The sequence below is a fragment of the Scatophagus argus genome, chromosome 6, assembly GCF_020382885.2.
Source record: "Scatophagus argus isolate fScaArg1 chromosome 6, fScaArg1.pri, whole genome shotgun sequence".
NCBI lineage: Eukaryota > Metazoa > Chordata > Actinopteri > Scatophagidae > Scatophagus > Scatophagus argus.
This window is the reverse complement of record NC_058498.1, coordinates 7,940,508-7,962,716: the sequence shown is the minus strand read 5'-3', so window position 1 is coordinate 7,962,716 and position 22,209 is coordinate 7,940,508. Positions and strand designations below refer to the sequence as shown.

At 40.3% G+C, this 22,209-nt stretch overlaps 1 long non-coding RNA gene across 3 annotated transcripts in view; it reads right to left on the bottom strand.

Annotated features, from left to right (window-relative positions):
* Positions 1 to 22,209, bottom strand: part of LOC124060111 — a 50,345-nt gene that overhangs the window by 4,791 nt on the left and 23,345 nt on the right. For 2 of the 3 annotated variants that reach the window (XR_006843504.1, XR_006843503.1), the window contains exons 3-8: positions 19,296 to 19,405; positions 15,590 to 15,706; positions 12,684 to 12,784; positions 9,213 to 9,307; positions 8,436 to 8,621; positions 158 to 7,554 (exon numbers count right to left, since the gene is read on the bottom strand). This is a non-coding gene — a long non-coding RNA (uncharacterized LOC124060111). Of the gene's footprint in view, positions 1 to 157; positions 7,555 to 8,435; positions 8,622 to 9,212; positions 9,308 to 9,801; positions 12,785 to 15,589; positions 15,707 to 19,295; positions 19,406 to 22,209 lie in introns of all 3 variants that reach the window. The other variant, XR_006843505.1, reaches the window with a different exon arrangement.

The following is a 22,209-nucleotide window of genomic DNA, read 5'->3' as shown; positions in this document are numbered from 1 at the left end:
GTAGGCTGTCAAAAGCAACGTCAACCCAGTGAGACAATGGAACAATAATGAAAGTGGTGTAAGTGTCTGAGGACACTGGGCAAGTTGTTTGTCTGCAAACTGGGTAGCCCTTGCTATTTTTTTTCTTTAATTAATTTCTAGTAAAGTCAAAATGTACCTCGTTTTATACTTGAATTGCTTTCCTCACATCCGTTTTGTTGGCTCTGACTCGATTGTTGAACTCGTTGCTGTTGTAGATGCAAAGTTGGCTGAGTTTGCACGATTTGACTCGAAGACTTTGCACGGTTGTTGGTCTGCTTTTGAGTCCTTCCTCAAAGTAAGAGACACAAGACAAGCACCCAGAGATCCAGCACTTTTGCTTGCTTGTCTGTACTTTCTTCTGCCATACGAGAAGTTTTGCTGTTGGTCATAACTCAGTATAGAAGTTAAAAAAAATAAATCCCAAGCTGTAAAACATTTCTGCAGCAGATGTCTTTGCCCTCCTGGCTCATTGTGAAAACATCTGTTGAAAGAGAAAAATCTCGACTTCAGTGTTTTCCTCATTCGAAGAAAGTCGTGTGTTGTTTTTCTCCGCAGCAGCCTGAGAGTTTTAGTCTCCATTCATTGGGGACTGAGTTGTTTTCGCTTAAAGTGCGCACAGGAAATTCACAGCCAGGGCTTCAGCGATTTCATCTGGTTTTCTTGCGGTGTTCAACCTCGCTGCTCGACTTAGGATTTTCTTTTTAAAAGACAAGTTTAATAAAACACTGAAGGAATTGAATGCGTTTCTTTTTTGTAGTTGTTGTTGTTTGCATACACAGCAGAAAAGTCACACTCAGCATTTGACAGTGACGGTGTTGTTATGGAAAGTTTGCAGCTTCCAGCCAACAAAGGGGACTCAAAAACACTGTCTGTTAAACGCAAACACGTGTTGTTGGACCTGCGCAGCAAGAGGGAGGAAAAAAAAAAGCAGTTTGGGACGGGACTGTTTTAACACAGATCGAGGAAAACATGTTCCCAGTCAGCACAATGGAGCAGGAACCGCCCCTCTGAGCGAGCACAGAGGCCATGTGATTGCAGAGAAGGACAGAGATTTCTCTTTAAGCGAGAGTCATGCTTAAAAGATCTGTTCTCACTCTCCCGTGAAGTAAACACGATCTGGGTGGATTTCCAGACAACATTTTGAGCTAATTGTGAAGGTGGAGCGTTGTTTTGTCAGGAATCTTTGTTGTTTTTCTCTTCTTCAGAAGTAATTTGCCAGCATTCATTTTTTGCATCGTGTGATTCACCTCGAACACAGTCAGATAATCTATGGACTTCATGCTCATACCCCTGATAATCGGTGTGACTTTAACAGAAGGAAGCTGGTCGTTGAAGTCACTCTCTGTCTTGCACCCTTGAAATCAAATGAGCAAAACAAAACCGAAACGACACCCGAATGAACTCAAAGTTAAATTTGTTTTGTGTTGTTTTTTTCTCCTCTCTTCAGATAACGGAGAAGTGACTGTCCTTCCTGCTGGCAGACATGAATTTCCATTTAGCTTTCAGCTGCCTGAGGAGACGCTCGTCACCTCCTTTGAGGGGAAACACGGCAGCATCCGTTACTGGGTCAAAGTGAAGCTTCACAGGCCGTGGGCCTCCGTCAAGAAGATCAAGAAGGAGTTTACGGTCATTGAGCCCATTGACATCAACACACCAGCCTTACTGGTGAGCATCTCGGCCCTCGCATTTCATGATTGCGGTATTACCCACTTCCCGTTTTTCTGTGTGAATTGCTTGGCTCATTTGGTTTCATTATACCCAGGCGCCACAGGCTGGAACAAAGGACAAAATGGCACGGGCGTGGTACAGAAACTTTGGACAGGTGTCCGTAACTGCGAAGATCGACCGCAAAGGCTACACACCAGGTAAGAATCTGGCACCTAAAACAGCTCCCCCTGAAAACACACAGTCTTTGTAGCACAATTTATAAATGTCTGCTCTTCCTAACCTACCTTTCCTCCCCACAGGTGAGGTGATACCCGTCTTTGCGGAGTTCGACAACTCTACCTCCAGATCAGTGGTGCCCAAAGCCTACATCACGCAGACGCAGACGTTCATTGCTCGCGGCACCATGAAGCAGAAGCACTCGGTGGTGGGCACACTGTGTGGCGATATCGTGGGCGCCAGATGCAGGGAGACGTGGCACGGTCGCGCCATAAAGATCCCGCCTGTGGGTCCCTCCATCCTGCAGTGCCGCATCATCAAAGTGGAGTACATGCTCAAGGTGAGCTAACTCGACAGGTGCTTTATTTCGTAGGAATTCACATGCCCCTTTCCATGTCTTTTCAAGAATTTCCCTCCAGGGATAAATAAAGGAATTCTGATGAACTCTGCTGCTGGTTTTTTTTTCTTTGCTAAAACCTCTCTCCTTTTCCTCCCAACAGGTTTGTGTTGATGTTCCCGGGACGTCCAAGCTGTGTCTGGAGCTCCCGCTGGTCATAGGCACCATCCCCCTCCACCCCTTCGGCAGTCGGACCTCCAGCGTTAGCAGCCAGTACAGCGTCAACCTGGAGTGGCTGCGCATGGCCATCCCCGAGCAGCCTGAGCGTAAGTGTCCTTTAATACTACAGGCATTGACAGGCACGGAAGTGTGGGTCTACATAGTAGGACGTACGTAGGAGCCCAGTTATAAAAAGAGTTTTAGCTGCCGCGGTGACTCAGCAGCTTAGTGGTTGGAACTGTACCCTTCTGTTGAGTCAGACCAGTGAACTAATCCCGTCTCTTTCCCCGCAGCTCCTCCAGATTACAGCTCCGTGGTCACAGCGGAGGAGGCCGAGCAGCGCCACAATGCGGTGGTCCCGCAACCCGCCGAAGACCTCAGTGGGATCCTGGAGCGCCCTCTCATGGCCTTTGTCCAAGAGTTTCGCTTTCGACCTCCGCCTGTGTACAGCGAGGTGAGTCGCCAAATGCTGCACCCAGCTTCTAGCGCTGTTTATTTGGTTCAGTTTTTTTCGATAGATGATTTTTTTCTTAAAACATCTCCATATTTTCCATCTAAGAAACTCTTGAGAACACAGCTGCCTTGTCTGACACTAACCACATGAAAACAAATCAGTGGGTGTACGCTGAATGTACAGCGCTGAATGTGTTGCTCAGAGAAAGGCTGAACCATCTTTTTAACTTTGATCTTATGTGTCTCTATTTCCATTTCCTGCCTACAGATTGACCCCAACCCTCAGCCCTTCAACATGAGACCTCGCTGCATGACGTGTTGAACCTCGAGCCCTGCCTGAGCGTCAAGCAACTTAAATTAATGAAACGAATCAAGAGATTTGTCTTCTCCTGGATTACTTCTCTTTGATGAATGGTGCCTGCGAGTGCCACGAAGAGGTCGGGAGACCGAGCACACAGGAACTGGATGTCATTGGAGGTCACCTCATTTCCAGTACATCAAGTAAAGTTTGGTGCTTTCCTGCGCTGCTGTGAGGAAAGTAACTTCTCCACATCAGTTCCTGTCCTCCCCAAGTGATCTTCAGCTCCTGGTGAAGCGATTTACAAATACCTCCCATTCAAGGAATCCCTCGTGTGAAGTGAATTTGGAGATTTAAGGAGTTTGGGACATACTGGGGAGAAGATCACTTGATAGTTGTCAGGTGGAGAGTTGGAGTTGCATCTGGTGGTCAGATGTTTGAAACATGCGCTCCTGATAAGTTGATATTATGTTTAGAAGCACATTGTCATCTTTGAGTGGCGTAAAGAGAGAAGTGCAATTATTGTCCTCAGTTTCAAACTCCCCTTGTACTGGCAACACAACAGACTTTAACAACCTACATTGCTATGCATTGTGTGCCTGTGATGATTTCTACTGTTACTCAAGCACATACAGTATCTCAAGGTGTGATGATGGAGCAGACAAGTCAAGTAAGCAGAAGAACTAGATGTATTTTATGCATGCAGGTGACAATATGTAAAAGGGAAAAATACATATGCCTTAATTATCTGCCACTGAAGATTGCATGAGAGTTTCAGGGAGCCGTTTTCTCATAGAGCTGAATGTGTTCTGAAAGAACCTAAAGAACAAAGATAGTTGAATTGCATGTGGCCGAATTCCAAGAGGAGTGTTGTGTTCATTCAAGGCTTAAGGCACTGAGGTGTCGGATCACTGCGGCTGTTGATTTTAGCGCAGTGATTAAATACGATGAGCAGTTTAAAGCTGCACAAGCCTCATAGATTAGCTCTCCCAGCTGCTAAACAAAAAGGAGGAGGAAGAGGAGATGGAGAGCTTTGAACCATGTGGTCTGGAGCTTTTGATGGGAGCCAGATGCCCCTGGTGCTGTAGGGTGCTGTGTGAAGCTCATGCGCTCATATTGAACCTCAAGCTGGAGATGCCACTGAAATATATATGGACAAAAAAACCAAAAAAACATTCCAAAAAACTGAGGGTTTTGTCCTCAGCTTCCTCAACTTGTTAGGAGTGTGAAAGAAGTCTTCAGGGTCAGCCGTGCGACCTCGGTGGCACACGCTGAAAATAATGAATGTATTCTTATACAAAATGCAGTTGTTGGTTCACAATCTTGCCAAAGTTTTGTAATTGTTTTTTCTAATAATAAAAAAAAAAAAACTAACTCAAAATGATGTTTGTCTTCTGTGTTTGCCTCAGACCTTGACTGGTATGTAAGCTGTACACTTTGTTAGTGAAATAGCTGAGGGCCTGTGTTTAGCATGTTGCATGCAACTGGAATGGTACATCATGTTCAGCAGCATGAGTCAAAACTATATTATTGCCAAGGGCAGGAATTGCTGGAGAAATGAGCCACACTTAAGACAGTAATTACAGACTTAAGTTTTGCCTGTCAGAGCTCTAATATTGTGCACTTACGCAATCCAGTTTTCTTTTTTTGGGTGTGTTTACGGCTCTCTGAAGAGTCACAGTTATTGTTTGTCCTCACCCATGAATTATCTGTCACATTGAGTTCAGCTGATATATGGATCTCATGTGGTGTCCTCTTGTACAGTCTGTACTTTGTTTACGTGAATATTCATCAAGGATCCCGGTTATTTTCTGCCACATGTAAACACATAACACATAGGAACAAACAAACAGCTTAGAGAATTATACACAGGGCTACGCAAGGCTCTAAACATGGCCGAAGGTCAGGCGGAGGAGATTCTCTGGGGTTTATTCGCTCAATTATCTTCAAGTAGAAGGACAGAGAGCTGTTCAAAGTCGTGCTGAGGAAGGACGAGTTTCAGGGAGACAATTTTATATGTGAGAATGTCAGAGCAAATTTCTTCTAAATAAAATAAAACAACAACTTTGGAATAGGTTTTTCCAAATTAGCACTAAAACAATTGATCAAGTAACTGAGTAGTTGATCAACAAGAATTTTGACAAATTAAACATCACAATAATTAAGAATAATTAATAGTTTACCAAGCCTAAATTTAAATGGTTATCAGCATGAGTATTGGTTGTTTCAGTTTTAAAACTGAAAACCAAAGGTTTCTAACTCCAAATCAAACAACAATTTCATAGCCAAAACAATTAATTAAGAAACTGAAAAATCAAAGTGAAATTCATCATTTGTGCCAGCTTTGATCTTTCCTCTTGTCCCCCACCACAAGAAGCTCATAGGTCAGTCAGAGCAGCAAATACAGTCGTGTTGTTGTACAGCATTTATCCTGAGGTCTTAACCCCTTAAAATCACAGCTTTCAATTTCCCCTCATCATGTTGAAATAAACAGACAAAACCTGTGACAATCTTTGCAATGCTAATGATGTCTTTACACCAAATAGAAACATAGCTTGTGTTGCACAAAGTGTGTTTTCAGTGTACCTCTCGTTCTGTTTTGATGAATTCTTCAACCTCAGCAGAGGTGTTTTGTCTTACATGAGCTCATGGTTATCAGGTAAACACTGAGGTATGCAGAGATGGTGAATTCTGGCTGATCTCATCTAGTTGCTCGAGCTTGTGCACAAGTTTCAGACGGCGTGCGCGCTAACGCTTTTAGCTCAGCAGCAGTAAACATTTAAGCTTATAAAAGGGTATGAAATAATGGGTCGTCTCAGGGCCTTTGGAGACTTGGATGACCCTGGACAAGCAGTATGGAGTCATTTTATATTTTAGGATTTTTCTTTTCTGTTGTTTTGTATTTTAAAACAAGGCCCCAGCTTCTCCTCTCTTTCAGAACAAAGAAAAGAAAAACACTGTGAACAGAGTGAAGCTCCGGAAATGTTTTGTGGGCTAAAAAACTTTCCCATCGACACAGAGTTGAGTACATAAAGACTGAATTTTCATTTGAGTAAACTGCTCCTTTAACCTTAATTTTCATAGACCAGTCATAAATTATGAAGTGTTAATGACCGTGACATGTAAGCAGCTTTTGAACATAGAATCATGTTGTTCTGGTGAATGTAAAGCATAATGAGGTCTATCTAACCAGCCAACAGCCTTTTGTATTTGTATCTGACATGAAGAAAAGCAAACATCAGGTTTTCTGACACCTTCAAGTCTTCAAGGTGTTGTGCTGTGGCCTTACAGTGAACCTGTGTGTTTGTCTTTGAAGGGAACTGGTCTGATGACAGGAAAAAACACAGAGTTACATCACTTTCCCAGCCACCGCGCAACATCTGCTGTGTCTCTGTAATCTTTGTTTACCTGATGCTTTCTGTTCATCAGAATGACACATTCAACCTTTTAAATGTTGTCTAATTTTGGTTCCTATTGTTGTCAAACCTGCCGGTCTGGTTTGATGTGTGAAACTGTAGCTCAAATATGGTGTCTCTACATTTAAAAAGTTTTGTGTTTGAGCAGTCAGACAGTCAGAGAGCATATCATATTCCACGGAAAGTCGGAAGGTCTTTAATTTAATGAAGTCACGCAGTCTGAGGATCAGGTTTACCCCAATTACACTCAAAGGCTTCACTTACCTACTTTTAAAAAACACTTCTGAGTTACTTGTTATCAGGGGTGAAATTTCAGGAAATGTATTTTTTCCCCCACTACAATTATTTGTCAGATTTACTTACTAGTTACTTTACAAATTACAATTTCCTACATAAAATATGATGCTTCATTGATGAAACTACCCAACCGATTAATTTAACAATTTTATGAGCTGCCTTTGTCATTTTTCATTTTCAAAAGACCAAACTTTGCACAATTCCAGCTTGTCAAATCCTCCTTTTTTCCTGTAGTTATTTTAATTAATTCTATCTGTGGGCATCATTCTGGGCTCTGGATAGTTGTGTTGGGCAGATTGATCCATATTAAAAATAATCATTAGTTGGATCCTTATATAAAACAATTAAAAATTTGCTTCATCTCAGCCAACTTTAACAGTAAAATTCTGTATGTTATAATATCTACAAGTCACATGAAACATTTTCCACTGAGTACGTTTATTTGTGATACCTCAAGTAGATTTTCCTTGCCTTTGCCCTTCTTTTGCTTAAGTACATACTTTACCACAAACGTTTCTCATGTCTTTCATGTCAGAAGTTTGAAGTTTTCTTGTCATAGGGAAATCTCCCTGTAGGTTCATAAACAGCGACCTGCATGCTGCCAGTTTTGCCTCTGGATGTTTTTTGGCCTATATTGGAAGGGGATATATTCAACACGTCTGTTAGCATACCTGTTTTTTTTTCTTTTTTTTTTGACCTGATTAAGAAAAAAACAAAGTCAATATCAAATTTTAACTTTGAAATTATTATATAGAGCTTAATCGCTTGTACTTTCCAAAGCACAATACAGACAGCAACTAAAGGTTCACGGTCAGCAAGGAACCTTAAGCAGCAGTTTTCACATTAAGAGTTTACAACAGAAGATCATTCAGTAAAGGACAAGTAGAAAGACTTAGAAGCATTATGTGTGTGCAAATAGTTTAAAAATCTAAACATATGATTTTGATAACTCTCTGGTTACAACAAATCGGGGAAACTTTGAGGGATAATTTCAACAGTGACGTGTTCCAAGAAGTAAGTAATGCTGTTTGTACCCCTAACAAATGCGCAAAAACCTGCCTTTGACCACTGGTGAACATTTCGTCTGAGGGCTTTGTTCAGTGCTAAATTAAATTCACATAATCACATTAATCAGCATTTTGGACCAGTTGTAACTTGTTCAGTGGCAGGGAATCCCCAACCACTAATTGCATTGCTGAAGAGAAATGGAATTAATAGAAATGGTTCCATGGCACAAACTGTAAACAAACTGACTGAGAGTGACTGATATCACACAGTAAAAATACTCTGTACAACATGTCATGAAATTACTCTCACCGTGCAGTGCAGGAAAAGGTACAATATTTGCCTCTGAAATGTAGTGAAGTACAAGTATGAAGTGGCATAAGAGGAAAAACTCCTGCTAAAAACTGCATACTGCATAATGTCACCTGACTTTGTTTGGAGACTCAAAAGTATTTAAGTGTGTAAATTCACTCTGAGAACAGGACTGTGGAGGTGTTGTACTTACAAAATACACCATGTGGTCAAAAGTTTGTGGACGCCTGTTGTGCATTGATGTTAAGTGATGAGGCTTGGCTCACAGTTGTCATTGTAGCTCCTCTCAGGTGTTGGATTGAGTCAGGTCAGGTCAGGATTCTGTGCAGGCTGGTCAAGTTCTTCCACACCAAACAACGAAAACCATTTCTCCGAGCCCCTAGAACATCAATGCAACCTGTAGTCCTGTATTGAAATTTCCACTCACAACTGGAACCAAATGGTCCTAACCATGAAAAGAGACAGCCCCAAAGCATCCATGACAGAGATGTCTCATATAATTGACCATATAGTTTTGGATGGAAGCTAATGACATCCAGTTTTGTATCACTGAATATATTAAATACACAAAGGTGCCGCTTTTGAGCAGAGGAAAGGTGTATTGTTTCAGTTTTGACAGACTTGTTTCCTCAGACCAGAACAGTTTTCAGCTGCTTCCTTTCTTTAAACCAAACAAGCTGAAACACACATGATCACTAATTCTGTCATGGACACATATAACATCAGCTAAAACTGGATGCACACATCCCACAACATTCCTTTAATTAGTAGATAATTCTCCAATAGATGCTATGTGGGGAAACTACATATTGATATTGTGTTACACTGTGGAGTGGGCTCGGGTCTGGGCTCAAGGTGAGACGTTAATACAAGGAGCCTGTTTGCAGGAATCCTGTCTTGATAACACACATCTGTCATTATGGAAAATAACGTGAACATGAATGCACTCAGCAGACAGTAGCTGTTGTACCTCTTGCATGTCTGGATGAGGAATTTCTCATGTGGCCCCTCTTGAAGGTTTGTGGATTGTCCAGTGTCCAGGCGTTGCTAATTGTCTGCTGAATGCTGTGTTTCATCACATCACCAGACACACACACACACACGGATACACACACATAGTACATGCTTAGAGACAATCACAGAAACACTCAGGTCCTAATGGTTATTTCATAATACGTCACCAGAGCCACTGACACCACCCAACCCATTTGCGCATTTTAACTCACCTCACCATTGCTGGCCAATAGGCAGTGAGGGTTCAAATGTGTTTATTTAAATCGGAAAGCACATCAAAGCCGGGCAGTTTAAGTCTTAATGACAACATATTGAATTTCAGTCATTGCAAAACACGCAGCACAAGACTAACAGCTCCAACAAGTCAGAGGTTTTCAAAGTGATGGCTTGAGGAGCTCTAAAATCACTTCCCTGGGAAAATGAAAGCTTCATTTCTGAATAACTTTTATTTATGAATAATATACTTTAACAGTATATTTCATATTAACAATGGTTTGTTGGATGCCATCAGGTGACTCATGTCCATAAACTGAAGTGTTTCTGACACGAATGAAGAAGTTTCTGGATATTACGTGACAAGCTGTTTTGTGTGGTTATGACGTCAAACTATGTTCCTGTTTGCAAGGGCTGTTTCCCAGCATCTTCTGAAAAAAAAAAAACCCTCCCTTTTAAATTCTTGTTAGTTGTCTTGGAAAACAGAAACACATCACAACTGTCTCTGGTTTAAACTGTCCTAGGCCCCCTGACTCAAGAAAATCCCAAGTTACTGTGGTGAGAAGCAAGTCAAGTTGAAGCCTTGCTTCAATTCAAACAAGACAAGTCAAGCCATTGCTTAAATCCAGCAAGTCACAAGTCTGGTCAATCGAAACTGTGATGATCTACCCGAGTTTCCACACAAAAGCACCTGGTGAGGAAAAGTTGAGTTTTATCTTTGATGTTAACAAAAAAACTTTTCTGCCTGTTCCTACCGTATCAATGTTAAATGCCTAAATGCCACCTCTACCTCCTGAGCCACAATCACCATATGAATCTTGCTGGTATTTGACATTTTGTGGCAATCAAAAAAAAAATTCTCCTAAATGAACAACGCTGGAGAGTGTGGCTCTGAATTACAATATAGCCATATAATATAGCCCACAGCATATACACAGTCAGAAAGTGCAGTTTACAAATGAGACTTAATTTACTCAGGGTATCATCACAATTTAGCCAACTTACTAGTGTCAGTGTGCTAATGTTGCTAATGTTTTTTGTTTGTTATTGCTTTAGCATGTTGATTGCACCATTTTATGGTTATAGGATAATGACACCATCAGTGTTTATTTTGGTATAAAATGAAGGGAGAATGAAGGCTGGCTGGTGATCCAGTTTAAACACACACGTCTGTTAGCCTCCATTTTCATCGCTCATCACTACTCAAGATTTAGTCGGAGGTTTTTGCTGACTCTCCATCGCGTGGCTGCTGCTGTCCAGTTGAATCCTTGATGTTGTCGTCTGTACTAAAGGGCAAAATCAACGATGACAAAACTTTCTTTCCCAAAAAGTGCAAAATAAACAAAATTAGTTCTTGAAAATGGTGACCATGAACGGAAAAACTGATGAAGTCAGTATTCTATGTTATTGTGCCATAAAATTGCCAGTTAGAATTTTATTGCAACAGCAAAAATGAATAATTGAGTCACTTGACGCTGAGGAAAAGTCATATGCTGAAGTGGAAATTCTACAATGCAATTCAAAGCTTAGTAGAATGAAGATACACTTAACATATGACATTAGAACAGGGGCTTGACATGTCTAAGATGGTTGTAGACTTTAAATAAAAAACAGCTTTTTGAAAGTAAATTTGTTAATTTTATTGCAAAAATGAATCTGATTTCTTCACCTAGGCCTTCATTTTACTTTATAGTAGGCCTACTTATCATACTGAGAAAAGTCCAGTGACTGATGGTAGTTTTAAAAGTGATTTTCAGACAAAGACAAAATTAATCAAGTCAGACATGAGACATACAGACAATGGTCATATGCTTCAAAATATGCCTCTTCTGAGCTCCAGCAACAAACTTATTTTGGCTTTCATGTCGACTGGAAGATGAAAAAATGAACACTTGAAGATTCAGGCTTCATAGTTCATACAATATGTGCAACAGTGCAGTAATATGGAGAAGACTACAACAACACCCCTAGTTTTACTATTATTCACCCACAGTGCGTTATAAAGCCCTAATGATGCTTCATGAAAGAGTTTTGTTTTCCACAAACAAACTTCATGTCTGGTTTTCTCATTTTCTCGTGTCTGTTTTTGTACATTTTAATACTTTCAAAACTCAAGGTTGCTCTTATCTATTATTAGATGTTTTTTTTAGTCTTGTCTCTAGTGTGCTTGGAGTTTCGTTGTAAAAATGTGCTGTTTAATTACATTGTACACTGTGGTAGGCAAACAGTTATCAGACCAAGGACTCTTGATTTCAAACTTCCTGTTTCAGCCTCTCTTGTTACTTAGCTGTCGTTATTATTCATCGTATCTGTAACGTATTAAAGTATCATCAGGCAGTCTTATCAAGATATCATTGTTGTCATCATTGTTGTCTGAGCGAGAAAGGCTCGACAAGGTTGTCATGAGGACATCAACTGTCCTTTTCCTTCTTACATTTAATCAGTACAGAACGGGCTTGCATTCCAAATAATAATAATAATAACAAAAGATTGATAAAAGCTGGTTGACATGCTCTATTGTTCCAGAGAGGAGTTTTGGTCAAATGTTTTTTAATAGAATGTTTAAAATCAGTGTTCTCATGAAGGCAGGATGTAGATAAACACAAACCAATGAGAATAAGAGCCTACACACTTAAGCCAGCAGGCTACCATGTTCATCACAACAATGCTAACATGCTAACGCGAAGCAGGTATAGTGTTTAACTTATTCACCACCTTTGATTTAGTGTGTTAACCTGCTAGCATTTAGTATTTAGCACCAAACACAAAGTACAGGTGAGGCTGCTCGCCCCAGTTGTTCATCCTCAGGGGGACATGGATGTGTGGGACAAATTTTACGGCAAAACATACAATTAAATTTCAGTGTAGACTAAAGTTCTGGACAGACACACAGATTCATGTACAGACACGACGGTCCACAGAGATTATAAACACAATCACGCACAGTTCTTTTCATAAGGTAACAAGGGTGACTGAGAAAAGCTGATCTGACATGTATTGTTTATAAAACACGCCAAAATCTGATCTGTAGTTGTTTTTTGCTTGGACTCTAGATTTAAAGCTCTGAGATTTTCATGATGTTCTTATTTAAAAACACAGCTCTAAAACTGTTTGGCAACTCTCTCTGCTCTGTGCACGATAAGTGTGGTATTCAGAATTGAATTTTATGTCATAAATTAACTTTTGGAAGACAACGTCAAGCTGATGATCTTACCCATGAAGTGTTTCTTTCAGTCATGTGATGCCCACATGGTTGGACGTACCCGCTGTGACATCAGGACATCACTGCTGGTTCACATCAACGCCTTGTTGACTCTAAAGAGAGAGAGAGAGAGACAGTGAAGGTGGGGGGGGGGTCGGCTTGCAGCTCCCCTCCCCTCTGAAGACTTCATGGAAATCAGTGTAACTCCAGAGGGGTCACAGAGCAGGCAGCAGAGAGCTGTAGGCCAAGCTGCTCCCCAGAATATTCTGGAAGGGGAAAAATACCATGTAGGAACAAACAACATCCCCGAAGAAGAGCAGCTTTGTTTTTGTCTGCTCCTCCCACGTTTGTAATTCAGGGTTCCACAAAATCTACTTGTTGCTTTGTGCTGCTTATGATCGGTCTGTCTTTGTTTCAAGGCTCTGTGGGGCTCTTTGTTTGTGAATCATCCTCAGTACAATGAAGGCTCCACTAAGAGCCCGAAATGCATGATGTGATGAATTTGAACAAATAAATGAATCTTCAGTGTCTTTGGGTGCAATCACGACCACCCACAGCATGATTTTATAATATATCAAACAAAAGGTGATGATCTCAGGGCCTAAATTAACACTGGCTAACAATCGTGGCACTTCAAGAAGGTATTGTTTCTTATTTTACCAGGCAGGCTCTGTGTCTGACAGTGGATGACTGCAGCACTGCTGCTCCATCGATGAGGATGCATTTTTATTTAGATTTCCAGGATTATGCCAGAGGGCATTATGGATATTTTAGTAATATAACCTTTACTGAAGTAAAACACCACTGTCCTATGCAAACCACACACACTATACAGAGAAAAGTACTGGGACACACCTCTTTATTATTGAATTTAGGTGTGGGATGGGGTTGTTTTTCAGGGGTTGGGCTCAGCCCCTTACTTCCACTGAAGGGAAATCTTAATGCTTCAGCATACCAAGACATTTTGGACAATGCTATGCTTCCAACTTTGTGGCAACAGTTTGTTGAAGGCCCTTTTCTATTCCAGCATGACTGTGTCCCAGTGCACAAAGCAAAGCTCCACAAAGACATGGTTTTATGAGTTTGGTGTGGAAGAACTTGACTGGTCCTGACCTCATTCAACACCTTTGGGATGAACTGGAACAGAGACTATGAGCCAGGCCTGCTGGTCCAACATCAGTGTCTGACCTCACAAATGCTCTATTGTATGAATGGGCAAAAATTCCCACAGAAACACTCCAACATCTTGAGGCCTTCCCAGAAGAGTGGAAGCTGTTAAAGCTGCAAAGCTGTCTGTGTGTTTAGAATGTGGTGTCATTAAACTCCCTGTAGATGTAATAGTGTCCCAATACTTTTGTCTGTATAGTCTATCTCTAAATCAGCTTTTAATAATTTAAACAGAACTACTCTGTTTTCAGCTGTGTGACATTTATCAGATAATGTGCATATAACATTGTTAACGTTTGACACAACAAATTAAATGTTTATTTTGAATTTTTTCATTTCACAAAGAAGTGTGAGATAAAATAACAAATAATAGGATTTTGGACTAGAAATTGAATGTAAATTCAACTTTAACTGTCTGGGACCTATCGGGTGGTGTAGTTTCAGCCAAGCTCACATTGTGGCTACCTGTTCAAACACACAGAGAACTGGACAGATAGTGCAAATATATTCCCTCCGTGTTAAATGCGTAGAAGCTATATGCCAACCATTTCCCCTCCCATGCACGTGGCTGAGTTGTTTGGTTCAGACAGCTGGCTGCCTGCCAGGTCTGCAGAGAGAAACTCTCTCCTCCATAATGTGACAAACATGAAAGCAGCCCTCAGGAATGTATTTTTCTTGGAAAGAGCGCAAGATTAGCACATAGCTTTCTCTCTCTCAGAGCTGCAGAGCAGAAAAACAATGGTGGGGGGTAAGCTGATGAGTTTTGACTTGAACATATTGCCCAATCGTCTTGCTTTGCAGGGCCAAAAGAACACAATGTCCTACGAATGCAAACAAGTCACATGTAGATATTATTAATGCAGAAATACAGGCTGGGGTGGAGCTCAGTATCAGATATCCTGAATTGTGTTGAAATGTATAGGAGGAGACTTAAGATAAACTTAAGCCTCCGACAGCAGTAACTAGTCGTAGTTTTCCTTTGCTTGTGTTCATGGCTCACAGTTACTTCTGCATATGTTTTTATTTAAAATTTCGGTTGGCTGAAAGCAGGGGAACAGGTGAGGATCTTTGCTCCTGCACACCTTAAGAGGGTGGTTTATAGATAAACACTCTTGGCTGGACAGTATTTCTAATCCCATTAGAGTCAAGTGTCAAGTCTATTCATACCAAACAGCAGCTGAAACATTCAACAGATAATTTAATCAAATTTACACTTCTGTATTAAGCTGGCCTCCCTCGTCCGGGGGGGAGAGGTTTGTTTTAACACAGCATGGCCTTGATGTGTCAACTGAGTCACGTGAAAGAAGATTAATGACAGACATCACCTCAGTGATTATCACTCCTGTCTGTAAGTGTCTGTGCTTTCCTGGCTTGTTGTGATTGGCCTCATTCTTGTGCATGCTGGCTTGCTATTGAGGTCCCTAATATCAATAAATAATGCATTAAGCCTTTATCAGCTTGTTAAAGTTCTCCATCCTTTTAAAATGAATGTTTTTCCCCATAAGTACGAAAACCACAACAATCATCATGGCAGAACGGAGCATTTTTAAAAAAAAAAAAAAAAGTCAAAGTCAGCCAGTGTGCAAGCTTTCTGTATGTAAATATTTTGGTAATTTGACGCATTACAGATGAAACACATGAACAATAGAGTGTTCCTAAAATAATAACTAAAACATAACATAAAATATTGAAAGTAAAACAATTCTTCTGTCAAGTAAAAATAAACTCATGTCATGTGTGCACCCACTTACTTGTCATTCCTGTCTGAAGTGAGTTTGCTGTCAACCACAGGATCAGCGCTGGTGGAAACAGCAGAGGATCTAATGTAACTGTTATCCAGTGCATTCCGTAACATGACGCTCTTCTTCCTAAAGCATAAGATATCGATTAAAATCAGGAAAGACCACATGTGAACAACAATGTAGGAGTTTTGCTTGATAAAGACTTTGTGCAGTGAACCTGTTGGTTGTATAAATTTGTATGTTCACGTTGGCTGTTGAAGTATAACTTCACGGTTATTCAAGGTTGTCTTGAAACAACAGTCCCCCTGACATTTAAGTACAACTAATTAGCAACAACGAGCACATTTACAAGGGAAACATAACGTCAACCGGTTAAGTTCTCTCTTAACATAATGAGGAAATGTCATTAATTCATGTATGTGGGAATTTGCAAAAATTTTGATACAGAACATATTAGAAAAATATTAACTGATGATGTATTTCATTTGTTTTCCAGAACATTTTATGTCAAAAAAAAATAAAAATCCCTAAGTGCTTACCACAGACCAGAGCCTGAACTTGAACCAGTTTTTTCATGGTGTCAGAGTCCTGCACTTTGTGGTCATAAACATAATGGCTGGCTGGATTATGTTATCTCTGAACATAATCCAGGCAGCAATAATGTTTCCCTTGTGAGATCCCTGCTTGATGTCACAAATCAGTTGTACATAAACATTATTTGTATCTCTTGTTTTCTTGCTTGCTGTAGTTATTCCTTCTGTTCATACTGGCTGTCACATCAGGCCACTCTCTTTCTGACCTTTGACCTCTTCATTTCTGGTTTCCTGTTGTGCTGACTGACTGTACGAATTGAAGCTTACTATACTTCTACACACGCTGCCAATGCCTCTCGATTAGGATGTGAGCTAAATGCCTAAAATGTAAATGTTATTGAGAGGGTAATTTGATTCAGCCAGTCTGGGGCTTATTGTTGCCCTGCCGTGAGAGGCTCCTTGTTTGGAGTGATCTGATCTGCTGAGGGGAGGTGTAACTCCCTGCAGGGAAAGACGATGGGCTGTGGTTGGCTGAGACATTAAGGGCTGATGCTGAGCTGCCCTACATGCCTAAAGTCGACAAGAGCTGACAGCAACAAGAAAGTATCAGGTGTGTACGTGTGAAAAGACAGGCGTGCTATTGTTTTTTGTCAAGAGGCTCAAATATTTCTATTCGGAGGGACACAGTAGTTATGGCGTTGTTCATGCCATGAGTTGATTGGTTAATTGGGTGAGTGAATTTAAGTCAAAGAGGTCATTGCCTTGTACATCTTCATATCTATTTATAGCAGATTATATAAGAAAAAAATATGACTAAATAGTTAATCATCTGTCAGATTTCCTATTACTTCAATAGCAACTGCAACCAAATACATGCATGTTTAACATTCTCTCTCCACTCTCTAACAAACATCCTGGTGTGGAATTTTTTAAATACTTTTAAATACATCATATGTCAAGACTTCGGTGTGGTGACAGAGAAACATTTCCCTTCACTTGCTGTAAATCTACCTTATGAAGTTGCTCCATGACAATTTTATAGCTAAAAGGATTTGGTAGGATAACAACGACAATATTGAAACTTTGACCTTTCCCTCGATCAGAAGATGACTTTGAATGTTGTCTGTGAGTACTGTTTGTGCGGCTCTGGAAGAAACTTAGAGGAATAAAACTCATTAGAATCTCATAGAATCATTAGGAAGGCCAGAAGCCCTCTCTACCCAGTGCAGGTGTTGGGAGAGAGAAGGATGAAAGCCAAGCAATCTTCTCTGATGGAGAACAACTCCCACCCTCTGCACGAGACTCTGACAGCACTGGGCAGCTCCTTCAGTGGAAGGCTGCTTCAGCCCCAAAAATTCACTACATTTTGTGTAGTTTCTGTATTTTAAAAAAAGAAGGAAAAAAGTGTAAACATTCCTTTATTTTTACTCTTTATATTTTTCCTTACTCGACTTCTCTGCCCTTTATTTTTGCTACCCCAGTGCCGCTGTGACAATTAGAATTTCCCCTCTGCGGGACTAATAAAGGCTGATCTTGTCTCATCTTATAAACTTGTCTCTGACTCAAGATTCCAGATTATTCATGTGTTGGTCAGTGGTTGGCAGGGACTTTCATGCCCCTTTAGCCTGCTTATGGTCTGATCAGATTTTACCTGGTATTCTCACCACAAACATGAACAGGAAAGGCTCCTGACATTTTGTCAAAAATATGCGCTTTAGTTGCCATAAACAAGGCTGAATAATCTCCACAACTCCTGCGGGAAACCTTAAGATAATAAATGATAATGAATGATGATAAAGAAAGACATGACAAATACTACACATAATTAAACATGTCCTTAGAGCTTCATACAATTGCATTAGAGCATGTTTTAAACTATTTAGTAAATGTCTGTTTAGGGGACTGTTTGTCTCAGCCTTTATTTCAGATCTTTCTTCACTATGGTATCCCACAGGAGTCAAATTTATTTTGCTATCACACCAGTTTTATTGGATATATAACACATCTGAACACTGTGAAGTGAACACAGAAACAAACCTCTTTGTGGGTTTTTAATCATGTTCCCTTCTCACAACTCAACGTCTTATGGTCGTCCCTCGGGAGGAAGTGCTATCCTGGGTTCTGACGTCAGGCTTTATGGGTAAGTAAAACAAAGACTAATCGAGGGAAGAGCCCCCGTGTAAACAGAGTAGTGGTCACTGTCAATAAGATTTAGATGAACAGACAAATAGGGCTGAGGTCGAGTCTGAAGATTTGATAAAAGAAGAAGAATCAAAGCCACAGCGTGAGATTTAGAGTTGCATTTCTTTTTTTTCCCCATAAGGAATAAAAAATAAAAGTGAATGGAAAATGGCAGAAAATCTTCCTTTTCTGTGCATAAATAAAGACATGTTTAAATTTATTACATTTTGATCCATTTCATCTCCTGAAGCAGTGAGACCTGGGTGAGCTGCCTTGCTCATGGGTAGTCATACATGAGAACTCACACTGCAGTTGTTGAAGTACAGAAGAATACTTGTTAATAGGGCAGTAAATGGGTTTATTTTCATAAGACAATGAACAATGTGGTCTTAGGTTTATGTTTTCCTTACATTGTGCGTGCACAGACGGACAGATTGAGAGCAGAGCAGCGATCCATTTTTCTATGCACTTTTTGATAAGATAAGTAAAACTGCTTATATTTTGATACAGACAAAATACAAAGGCCTAAACACCTAAAGAAACAAAGAGCAAAACTTCAAACAAATGTATTTGCTTCAAGTGTCATGATACGTCTGGTGTCTATGCTTTAGTTTTAATCCCAAATGATGCTGGTGTCCCTCTCCTGTGTCTCCACACTGTGTCCTTTCCCACAGAAAACTGCTGCAGTTAGCTAGAAAGCTGCGGGTTTAATTTCAGACTTATTGAAAAATCCATGCAGGGAAAACACTCTCAGTCCTTAGTGCCTTTGAGCTAAGAATTTAAACTTAATCCTGATTCTGTGCTAACTTGGCCTTTCAGATGAGCTTGATAAACTTGAAGAGAATGAATCAGTTTCAAAATGTTTTCTGCTTTTGATTTTATCTCCTTGTCAATAGAAGCCATCGAAGACCTTTTATGGCCACTGAATCCTGCCCTTTGTGCTTCTTAAATGTCAGCTTATTGCAACTGCAACTGCAATCCACTGAGCAGTTTTCACTGACCTTGGTTTTTGTGTTATCTCAGGTGCTTTCCACAATGTGGGAGGTATGCGGGATATAAACTCAGCTGTGCACAGCAATAAAGCTGATCGGGGTGTGGAATTCTGTGTAGCCTGTGAAGACAAGAGAAACAGAGAGTGAGATAAAGAAAGTGAAAGCAGAATATTTAAATGTCCCTGTATCACATTCATGCCCTAAAGGCAAATGTCCTGTGTTTTTTATTATTTGCAAACCACAGAATCTATTTATAGTGTTTGAGTGAACAGCTAGTGTGCACGTTGTGACCTGACTCTCACTCTTACTGTCAGCTTCGGCACATATGTTCAGGAGGATAAAAGCCTCGTACTTGTACATTTTGTTCTTCTCTTAGGAGGAGGAAGTAAACACACGCTATACCAATTTTACCACAACCGCTGAAGTGCAGTTGTCATGAGTTGGTGATGACAGGCCGGATTTAGATTCATATCTTATCAACAGTTGTCTTTCGTTTCGTTTCATATAGCACTGTTATTGTAAATTCATGCACAGAGGGGATATATTAAATTCCAGGACTTCAGCAAAAACAAAGAAACACCAGAAAGTCATCATGTACTACTTATTGTAAAGTGGCTTTGTCTTGTTTATTAAGTACCGTAATGTCTCCTGTGATGGCAATGTCAGTCTGTCGGTTCATTGTATCATTCAGTCCCACAGAGCCGTCCACATGGCTGTAAACTCTTAGGCTTGTTATATTAATGGTATAATATGTATGCAGCAGTTGGCAGTTACTGTTGCCAGTACGTATTTAATATTTTTCATCAGCAACAGCCCATCAGATGGAGGAGATAGTGAATGTCGTGCTGCTCGTACCGACTCCTATATGATTTAGTGGGCTCTTCCTACAGAAAACACATGCTCAAAATTGATCCCAGATGATTTTTGTCAAAGCAACTCAACTGTTGTCTGAGTTTTCAGCGTGGAACACAAGTGAGGGTTATGTATCCTTAGATTTAGCAGTAATACAGTAAGGAAAATGGGATGTAAATGGGAAGCTGGGAGGAAAACATTTCATTCAAAGAGAAAATAACACAAGCAGCGTGAAAGTGTTCAGCTATTCTTTCCTATATAAGTGGCAAACAGACTGCTTTCATAATAATCTCCCAAACCAAAACAGGATTGATGTAACTCACTTTGTGGAGCTTTCATACTTGTGGACCTTTTTCACCTTTAGGCATGTAAGTTCATGATTGGACAGTAATCAGTCCAATCATTTGTTTTGTTTCAATCATTTCATTTGTTTAATGCCTACTCTGAAAGAATTCCCTGGTTAATATCATTGAAGAAAACATCTCAGTTTGGGCCGTATCCTTTGGACATTCATGGCCCCTAATGACAAGTAATTACAACTTGGCTTAACTTGTGAAAAGCGAAACCAAAAGTGTTTACCGTTCTTCGTGCTGGTGATTTAGATAAGATAAAACTGGTCAGAAGGTTCATGCCGAGTCTCCTGAACTGAAGACTCAGCAGACAGATTTCACCTTAAATATCTAAAAGTGTCATTGTCCCAGACGACACATGTTTACACAGGTAATCAGCTTAACTCTGACTGAGATAAGATTTGCTATTGCTTAGCTGGCCTTAACTCATGGCTGTGTCAGCTCACTGCAGTACTCACACCTCTGTGTGACGGCACTTTATTCTGATTTCATTAACATCTCAAGGATTGAGCTGGTGTTGTGCTGCAGACTGTATGTTCTACATCACAAACATGTCAGTTATAGGAGGTGTTTGGAAAGACATCAGTTTATTTGATTGCACGTTAACCAAGTGAGATGAATAAGTGAGGCTGGAAATTGCTGTAGTGTTTGGTATGAAAACTTCCAGTACCTCCATGGCTGAAGTAAAATGGCTTCACTCCTTTTGAGTCAACATAACCTTCGATCCTGATTACTGATTTAAAAGAGCATACTCCTCCGAGCTGAAGACATCGAGTCACTTTATGAGATTTATCAGACTGGATAAACTGGACCGTGAGCTACGTGGATAACATGAGACAACACGACTCCCTGTGTTTTATTGGGTTTAATCAGCAAAGGTAAACTCACAGCTATAGTCGCAATGGAGACATGGCTCTAGGCAATTTGTTGGGCAGCTCACCACTTCTAGATGCATTGCCCTGAAATGATTTACAGACATTTGTGGTCCCCAGAGGAATCCAGATGACTTTGATGATGTCTGATCTGCACTCTGCCAATCAGCGTTTACATGCTAACATATTTAACTGCGATGGTGTACATGGTGAATCCATCGGCATGCTAGAACTGTCATTATGTTAGCAGCATGTTAGCATGCTGCTGTTAGCATCTAGTTCAAAACCACACAGCCTCTCAGAACTACTGCTTTATACCGCTGCTCTTTATTTTTCATCTCTTCATCCACATGAAGCCTCAACACTGAGAGGGCGATGGTGTGTGATGTCACGACTGGAGGAGTGTGGTGTTTTTGTTCAGCTCATCCCCCCTGGAGAGGCTACAGTGTCAGAGGTTTGTAGGCGAGCTCAGTTGTTTTTGAAGAACCAGTGCAGAAACTTCAGACTGGGGTTGTTTGTATGCTTTAAAAAAAAAATCCTCTGTTTCAAATCTCTGCTTGGCTAATGTACGTGAGAATAACAGTGGCATTTTATATCTAGACAAAAACCTGATTATATAGAAGCATTCAGAAGGAGGAACAAGAGCAGGGGAAGAACAAGAGACACATCATCATCATCATCATTATCAGCCTTGATGGGATGTGCAAACATATCATAGATTATTATTGTTATTATTATCTTTATGAATTATATTAAAGCGATCTCGAATGATATACTTCTCTTCTAACATGAAAAAACAAGCATTTTATGATTTCTGTTTGTAGTATTTAATACCTTTTATAATACTGT